At 36.3% G+C, this 10,143-nt stretch overlaps 1 pseudogene; it reads left to right on the forward strand.

The window, feature by feature from the left end:
• The first annotated feature begins 290 nt into the window (after positions 1-290).
• LOC122100420 lies at positions 291-8,844 on the forward strand (annotated as a pseudogene).
• Positions 8,845-10,143: the final 1,299 nt, after the last annotated feature.

A 10,143-nucleotide genomic window follows, 5' to 3' on the forward strand; every position in this document is an offset into this window, starting at 1 on the left:
GATGCCACCAATCTATACCTCCTGTTGAAGCTGTAGCAAGACTCTTTCCCAGCCCTCAATATCTTGTCTGTGTCTCATGCACATGAATATGATGCCATGTTCTTTGCACCTGCTTTCTCCTTTCTTCATAGGTTTACTGTACATTTCTCAACGGGATGAATAATTCAATCCCAGAATGGCACGTAAGGATTTGTTTTTCCTGATCATCTCTAATGCCATGTGCTGTATGATGTAGACTCAAAGATTTCTCCGAAGTTTCTGAGTTGGACACAGGATTCTCCTCTGCAACAATGCCGGTAGGTAATGCTAATGGTATATTTTGGGGGTCATGAGTGAATTGATGTCAATATTAATGAGGGGTCAGCTAGAAGGGATGTTCTTATTAAAAATGAGCAAATTTCCCCCCTCTCAGGTTCTTGCTAGTTCTCTGACTCTGCGTCTCCCCTTTCTGTCTTTCTCTCCACGGGATAACACAGTATAACTTCCCTCACCCCAACCACCAGGTACCAGCTGCTCCATCCTGCACTTCCCTGCCTCTAAACAAAAAATGGTGTTAATTATAAATCAGTTAGTCTGAGGTATTGTACCGTAGAGCACAAGATGGACAGAGACTCTTTAGTTACCATAAAATAATTCAGAAACAGCACACTCAGTGTAGGTAGCATGAGAAAGACATTTGCAAAGCTGTGGCTGGGGTGTTGGAAGACCACAAGTTAGAACAGTTTGTTCTAGAGGCAGAAATAACAGAACACCATGAACAGCATGGCTTGCTCTGGCATGAAAAACCAAGGCAAGAGACAATTAACAAAACCTAGAAAGACAATCTTGTAACTGATTCAGCTAAGTAAAACAAGCTCGTACAGAATCCACCAGGTAAATAACATGGGAAATGGGTCTTTCTTCTACCCTTTCCCTTGGCCAAACTCAACCTGTATCTGTTGGACAAGAGATATAGTCTATATAAATCAGCCACTTGGGGAACAAAATACAGTGAGGAAAGAGCCATGCAGTGGCAAAGAGAAGATCTAGAGTGCATATTTTCTAATAAGGTTAACTATTTCCAATGGATGAACATTATAGGGAAACATCCCCAACTAAAGTCACATGCATACAATACTTACTGAGAGCCTGAAATATTGACGATGTTCATGTGGGAAATTCACATATAGCCATTGTAGAAAAGTGTACTCTCTCTTAGGTACAGAAGGATAAGCCTCAGGTAGACTCTCATCCTTCCAAAGCGATCTTACCATGTTGTCTTTGATGAACTCTCTTCTCTGTCTTCTCAGGCTACTATTTTACATCTCCTATCCGCACTTCTCATTGACTCAATCTGAGGAGACTGTCATGATTTTGCAACCAAATCAACATAAATGTCTGCATCTGTACTCACGTTTTGTTTTTGTTTTTTTCCTTTCCTCTTCCTTTCATGGTGGCTAAATTGTCCCTGCTGTTCAGTTCAGTCCAACTCGCTCATTAAATTGCATGTGTTCTTGATCACTCAGGAAATGGTTCTTCAGGGTCTGGGAAGATGGCTCAGTGGTAGAGCACTTGCCTTGCATGCCTGAGGCCCTGGGTTCGATTCCTCAGCACCACATAAGCAAAAAAGAAAAAAGCCGGAAGTGGCGCTGTGGCTCAAGTGGTAGAGTGCTAGCCTTGAGCTGAAGAGCTGAGGGACAGCGCCCAGGCCCAGAGTTCAGGCCCCACGACCCGACCCAAAAAAAAAAAGAAAATGGTTCTTCAATCATTTCCCTTCTGCTCTGTCTTGCAAAGGTTTCTACATTATTAAAGTTTATCCAATATTGTTCTTGATTTCTTACTTCCCTTCATCTGCCTAGATTTGCTGTCTGCTCCCTCTCCTCCATAACCCTCATGAACTTATGCGATTTGTTTGCCCTGTCTTAATACTTGAACATTTCTTGTCAAGTTCTAAACAACTCTCTACCAGTGCTAAGAACAATAATCATCGCATAATCTTCATTCTATATGATTGTTTTTTTCCCTCTGGAGATATTTAATCCTCTAGTTTCTGAGGTCAAGATAATCTGTTTTCCAGTTACAGTTGTCATATACTTCGTTCATGTGATTTATCTTACCTTCCACAGAGAAGTTAGAATTGAGTATCATTATTCTTTTGGTTCAAGAAAACGTCTAATCATTCGTGCTATTCACTCACAGAGCCTTCCCTTCACCTCAGAAAGCAGAACTACCATTCATCTAGTTCTTCAGAGAAAATTCTTCTTTCTCTTCATATCTTTTACTCAGCAGTGAGCATTTCCTTTCAATAGTAGCTTAAATAATTTCCACATACAACTATTTACCACCACATACATGCTTTCAGCAATTAATTTTCATTGTCTATACCTGGCTTCTAGAGGTAGCCAGTTTGCTTAAATATCCACATTTACTTATTTATTTATTTATTTTGGTCGGTCATGAGGCCTGAACTCTGGGACTGGGCACTGTCCCTCAGCTCTTCAGCTCAATGCTAGTCCTCTGCCACTTGAGCCACAGCGCCACTTCCGGCTTTTTCTGCTTATGTGGTGCTGAGGAAATGAACCCAGGGCCTCATGTATGCAAGGCAAGCACTCTACCACTGAGCCGCCTTCCCAGCCCTACTTTTATTTTTTTATACCCTATCTTTTACTCTCCACCGAAAAGACAGAATAATATTCTTAAACTATCTGTCAGCTCCTACTCAAACTCTCTAAGTATGTTCATCCATATTTATCACAAATGTAAACACATTGTCAGCTGCTCCCATGTAGTTATCGACTTCTCTCCCAAAGCACATTGTACTCTTGGAATGTGTTGTTCCATACCTACATCTCGATCTTTTCTCTGTCTTACAGTCACCCTGACTTATGGAGAAATGCTTTCTTAGTCTCTTGACTCCATTACTCTCAGAGAAAACATACCAATGCACCCCCTTTAAAAAGAACCATCATCTCCAGTCACAGAAACTGAAATCAAGAAAACTTCTGTGATCCAACCTGAAGGAATAATGATGTTCAATCTTAACAGCTCCACAGAAGGTAATATAAAACCAAGTGAGCTATACGACTCATGACATTGAAACAAAATAATGATTCTTATTGTGAGGAGCTTAAATTGATTTTACATCTAACCTGTCATATCCCAACGCATTACATGAAGAACTAAGGCCATGCATTGAAAGTAGCTATTCCATCATATAGGATACAATAATGATAAAAAATTGAATGTGCTATGCATTTGTGAGACCAAATTTTATATAGCCACTAAAATATAAGCATACTTTAATCACTATGGTAGTACTCAAGCACCATTGTCATTGATTTAAGTTTTGCTATTGTAGGCCCAAGCTCTGCCTCAAAAAAAAAAAAGAGTAAGACTAAAAACATTTTTCTTTGTGTCTTCCTTTTACTTCCAAAGGCAATCAAAGTAGTGAACCATTTATGAATGGATCTCCAGCATCAAGTATCAATCATTGTCAAAATCTTATCAACAAGGAAACTAATTTTCCAAAACATACTTTGTTCAACTACTGTTAGAATTGAGAGTTATATCAAAATAGGAGACTTGAAAAATATGTCCACTTTTGAAACTGTAAAAACACATGCCACTTGCTGTACTCTGCAATTGCAGTAAAAATAGATTCAGCTGTTGGTTACAAGGTTTGCTTAATCTGGGAATGCTTAGTGGAAAAACAATGAAGCTATTACTCTTCTGCTTTGACACCCATTCAGTAAAGAGGGCACTGGTTTCTACTGTCAGGAGTTTTCTCATTACCTGGCTAAACTTTTCAGAGTGCTTCTGCATAGAAATGAGGTTGAAACAATTCTCACATAGCCCCAGTTTCTAATTTCAGCATATGGAAAGTACATCTGAAGCATGTCTTCCCCTTTTCATGTCAGCTTCCGCTCTCTAAGACTTTAGATAGTCATAACTATTATAATAGAGATAAACTTGCTATTTTAAAAAGGTGTAATAAAAGTATACAGTACTCATATCATTCCATAGCATGAGCATGAGCATATCATATCATGAGCATGAAACAAAAGAAGTAGGTCCTAGGAAGATACCTACGTAGCTCCACACCAAAATAATTGAGGAACGGCCTCACAAGGAATACATAAATAAACATATTATTTAATGTATATTATTTAATATGTAATATGTTACATAGTACATATACTTATATATACATAGGTGAGTATATACAATATATTATATACTATATAATAGCATAACATATATCATATTCATATATTATATAATGGTAGATTATATATTATAGAACATATTAATGGTAGATTATATATTATAGAATATGTTCTATCATATATATTATAGAATTATGTTATAGAATATATTAAATTATATTATAGACTATACTCTATAATATAATCTACCATTAATATATTCTATAATATATAATATTATATGATACAGTATGTATGATATAAATATATATATAATTTATCTATCTATCTATATATGCATATTAGTCTTCTTTGGTGTGTACTCAGGGCCTCATGATCACACTTGGCTTTTTCAGCTCAAGGTTAATTGGATATAGGAGCCTCTCGGATTTGTCTACTTAGGTTGGAACTGAAATCATCAGGTCTCAGCCTCCTGTCTAGCTAGGATTATAGTTTACAAATTATGGTTCAAATAAAGCCTAAGTAGAAAAGTCCTGGAAGACTCTATCTCTGATCAACCAGCAAAATGCTCCACTGGATTCACGTGTCAAGTGAGAGTGCTAGCTGTGAGCAAAGAGGATGAGAAGGAGTGTAAAGTCTAGATAGCAAGCCCTGTTGCCATACTAATTAATTAGTTGATCCTTTTTGAGCGAGGTGATGAAACAAAGTCCCTCCTGTGGCCTGAAATGTGAAAACTGGATCCTAGACAGCAAAAGGCATATACAGAGCAATTGATGTTTTTCTCAAGGAGAGGAAAGTCATCTTTAAACAACATAGTGAGGTAAGAGTGGGATTAATGGTGGTTACCTTTCTAAAAGGGTCAAAAATGTGACAGTCCAACTGCTGAAGTTTTGCACAGAACCAATTATTAGAGTTATTTGAGATCTCATCTTTGACTGCAGAGACATTTTCAACATGAATGACTCACTTGAAATCTATACTGGGAAATGTCATGTTTTCTAAATCTCAACAGGGATTTACTGTGTTTAAAAAATCAATTTCTAGGGAAAGAGCTTTTATATATAAGACTTAATGCCCTACCATTCTGAACAGAGATAAAAATTTAGCCCTTGTGAAGGTGGTTCCTCGTTCTGACACTTCTGTCTTCTTCCTTCATCAGAGCACTGTTAACAGCCTTAGTTCATCACCAGAATTTCTTAATGAGTGTGTTTAATAATAAACCTGCAACTTCAGTAGTAGAGTTTACATCAGAGATTCTTTTTTTTAGGGGGGGGGGAGGTCCGGTCGTGGGGCCTGAACTCTGGGCCTGGGCGCTGTCCCTCAGCTCTTCAGCTCAAGGCTAGCACTCTACCACTTAAGCCACAGTGCCACTTCCGGCTTTTTTGCTTTTTGCTTATGTGGTGCTGAGGAATCGAACCCAAGGCCTCATGCATGCAAGGCAAGCACTCTACCACTAATCTACCTTCCCAGCCCTACATCAGAGATTCTTGACAAATGCATTTCCAAAGATGGATATTTGTTTAACTTGGTGAAATTTTTTTACTATACTAATATCCTAGGGAGGCATAGAAACTATGCCAATTTTAAAAGATGTTGAAATTTATTAACAATACTTAATCTCTTAGCAATAATCATTCATTCATATGATACACTGGATATACCAAGAGTATAGATTTTTCCAAGGAAATGTACTGATTAAGAGATGGATATCTACACACAAGTGATTTGGATGATGTGGCTGGAGCTTTTTATATAAAACTTGGAATGTTGAGTAGAATGAGAAGATTTTAAAGAATCTCACTCCGTTGGTATCTTGCACTACCACAGTTACTATAATTGGAAGTATATTTAGTGAAGCACCAGTGCCTTATAAAGTCAAATAACTTGTGGCAAACATTGTATATGTTAGCCTTTTATAATTTTCTAATACAAATTTCTCTAAAGAAATTAAGGATTTCGGATTTTTAATATCATTATTTATTCCACACATTTAATAGTAGGCACATATGCAATTCTTCTATGGAATTCCAAAACTAATATATAGCTCTCTTTTAAAGCGTATCTCCCATCATTTAAGCAAGATTGGAAGGCTACTGGTGACTTATTGAACATTTTTGTTCATCTTAGAATATGGAAGTTATTAAAAAAAATAACCAGCAAAACATAAATAGACATTTCATGTTCCTAGATTTACAGAATACTCATAAAAGTAGCTATATTACCAGAAGTACATCAAATTTGCAAAAAACTGAGATAAAAAACAGATTTCATAAAACTAAAGGGAAACATGACTCAAATGACCAAAACAATCTCAAGCACAAGGCATAATCTTGTTCAAAGGGTTGGAGACATGGTTCAGTGGTAGAGCATAGTACAAAAGAATGAAAGATAGAAAGACAAAAAGAAAGAGGAAGCAAGGAAGGAAGGAAGAAAGGAAGGAAGGAAGGAAGGAAGGAAGGAAGGAAGGAAGGAAGGAAGGAAGGAAGGAAGGAAGGAAGGAAGGAAAAGGAAGGAAGGAAGGAAGGAAGGAAGGAAGGAAGGAAGGAAGGAAGGAAGGAAGGAAGGAAGGAAGGGAAAGGGTAGCAATGCTGAGGATGCCACAATACTCTGACTTAATTATACTTCATGGTGAGTGTCACAAAACAGCCTGGCAATTTAATGAAAGCTGACACATAGAGCTCTGATCATCATAATAGGTGCAAAATACCCACAACATGGAGTTCTGCATTTAAAGTGTCCACCTTGCAGCCAACATATATCCGATTAGGAAATGTGCTAATGACAGGAACTGGTAGAGATAGCCATGGCAGTGATCTGAGTCATAGGACCCGTTCATTGTTACTTCTCCTTTCTGAGAATAACATTTTTGACTATCAGTTGTCATTCTCAGATGTTTGCAACCTTCCCATTCATTTTCAATCACGCAGGAGTGAATACTAATATGGGACTCATATTCTTTGAAGGATGCAGAACACAGGTGAGATGTAAAATTTGTTTGCTCATGCTACCCTTCAGCAGCTCTCTCAGTGTAATGACAGCCACTATGAAAGTACTGGACTTACTAATACATATAATTATATATGTGTGTGTGTGTGTGTGTGTGTGTGTGTGTGTGTGTGTTATATTTATATGCTTTTTTCCTGAGTGCACCCAGCAGTGGAGGTTCCACAAGACTCAGGGGTGGTTTCTAACCCTTCATTCTATTCAAAAAATAAGAGCATTGTTTTTGTCTCCCAGGCTACCATAAGCAACCTCAGTAGATCTCATGTGGTGATCATAGCTTTGACAGCATTTTAGAAAAATTTCTATCTGAGTGTTCCGTCTTCCTAACCATCCTCCAATAGTCAATTCCTTATTAATTCAAATTTTTCTTATTGATTAAAGCCCCAAATATCACTCAGAGCATTTAAGGCCTTTATAGTTATATGACAAAAACAAATGTCATAGATAAATTATTAGACAAGTAGAGGTAAAGAAAATAGGCAACAACATCTTCCTTGCCTTGATGTAGTGGCATCTGATAGAAGCTGGGAGAAATCACAGTCATTGAAAGATAGACACAAAGAAATATATCTTGAGAATGGCCATGGATATATCACGTTAATAATAGATTGCAACGTCTTAAAAGTTTTAAACTTTTGCCTGTCAACTAAAAACATTGAAATTAAAAATTAAAGATCTAACTACCTTTGCTATTCATACATAATTAATCATTATGACTGATATCATTGTCTTGGACATCCTGTAGATGAAACAGATGGAATTCATATACCTGTCTAAATCTGGGAAACAAATATTACCCAGAAAGAAGATGCAGTCCTGATAGGACTGCTCATGGGTGAAAGATAAATTTGTATCTAGTGCTCAAGCTCAATATCTCAAGGTCCAAAAAGAATGATCAGTGAAGATTTTAATATTTGGCTAAATTTGAAGAAAGGAGTTCTCATCAAATTATCTGGTTAACATGTCTGCCTGGTATGGAATACTGGGCTTTAAACAACTAGGGTATCATAAATTGTACATTTTTGCATGATATAAAACCACTTGGTATTTCTTTGATGATACAAAAGACATATGAAAACATCAAAAAATTGGTTACACATCTCAGTAGCCACTATTGTGGAGAGTTAAAATATTGACCTCTCATCCAAAGTTCCAACTGTTTTGGAGCATTACCTACAGAAGAGTCTGTCTATACTTAAAGAACTTTAATAAACAGTGCTGCTGGCTCCTATTTTGAAGGAAACAGACATCAATCTCTGCAGAAGGTCACCAAAAACCAATTGGTCCCACCTGGTGTGTTCTAGCCAAAGGGAGGGAATGCAGAAAGAAGCTAGAATGGTTTGAATAGCTTTGTGAATCCTTGTGCAATCTGGAGATGTCATCTTGTAATCAGTTTGCATTGATTTTTTTAAATGCCAGGTATGTTTCACTTTTATCAAAAATAAAAAGCTTGATGAACATTCCGGACAAAGGAAATACAACAGGAAAACCCTAGCCTATCAGAAAAAGACCGGAGTCCTGAGAACTTACACAAAGACTGGGGAAATCATCAAAATTCACAGAAATGTAACCTAGCATCTCAGTGAGGCCATTTTACAAAGACTCATACCAATTCGTTACATGGGGAAAGATTTTCTACACACATTAAATTCAACCTGATCAAGAGTATCTCAGTTAAAATAATTGCTATAGGTGAATTCCACCTACACATATATTCTTCCATTATCTGGTCCTCTGGTATCAGAAATGCTTTCAAGCTTCAAGATTTCTCTCTTGAAGCAAACATAGCTCATCCACCACAACCACAGGCTTCACATCCATAGATTCAGACAAGCACAGATTAAAATATTTTTAAAAGTCTGTTGACATCGATAGACATTTTTCTTGTCATTATTTCTCAAATTAATACATATCTATGCATATATATATATAGTAAGACAATTGTTTAGATAGCATTTACATTGTATAAACACTTCAAATCATCACTGCATAACCCACACATAGATAAGGCTATTATTTTTCAGGCAAAAATAATATTAAAAATGAAATTTCTCAGTTTTGACTTTGATTTGTTTTCACATATTCACAATTAATGATGCCTTAGAAGAATGCTAATAATTCCAACCTTACTCTCTCCTTTGGCGATTACTGAATAAAAAGGAAATAGCGAATACAAGTAATTAATTCTTCCTATTCCTTTCTTAATAATACCATTGAAATTAAAGCAAAAAGAAATGCTTTTAGGAAATTTCATGCCTTCAAGTGCTTCACAGCATTCCACTTAAGTCTTACACATGGGGGTTATTCAGCTTCCACCTAAATTGTTTAATTGTCTCTTGGGGCTTGGGTATATTAAGAAATGTAACAAGGAAGTGGAGATGCAACACAAAATTTGTATTTAGAAGAAATCTTTAGCTCAGTGTAAATGAAGTGAACAGGAAATCAATTACACTTGGGTATGTAATTTGAATAAATAAAAATGCCAGAATGATTGAAGCTATAAATACAGATGGTAGAATGGGTCTGATAGTAGCCGACTGTATTTTAATAATGGAACTATTTTTAAAAGAATATATGAGAATATTAGAATAAAAGTTACACAAACGCCATAAATATTTTGAAAATTTGAAATGAAGAAATTGCATACAGTTGTAGAAAAAGATGTTATGAGTGAAAAATCTAGAATTACTTTTGTTGGAGAATGACAAGTTCATTTCCGTTTGCTGAGATAAAGCTGAAACCAATTAGAAATTAAATGTGGAGGTTTTTTTTGTTTTTTTTTTACCACTTTTTAAGGAGATGAAGAAGGTGGGTAAGTATGTGTTTGCAAAGTAATGGTGCAGCCCCTACAAAATTGACAAGTAATCATGCTTTTTATATTCAATATTTATGTACACATTCCCAAATATATACCAAAGTATCATTACCAGTATTTCACACACACACACACAAACACACACATATACATACACATACACTTACAGATATACATTCA

Source organism: Dipodomys spectabilis, unplaced genomic scaffold, assembly GCF_019054845.1.
Source record: "Dipodomys spectabilis isolate Male_0828 unplaced genomic scaffold, ASM1905484v1 ptg000018l, whole genome shotgun sequence".
Taxonomy (NCBI): Eukaryota; Metazoa; Chordata; class Mammalia; order Rodentia; family Heteromyidae; genus Dipodomys; species Dipodomys spectabilis.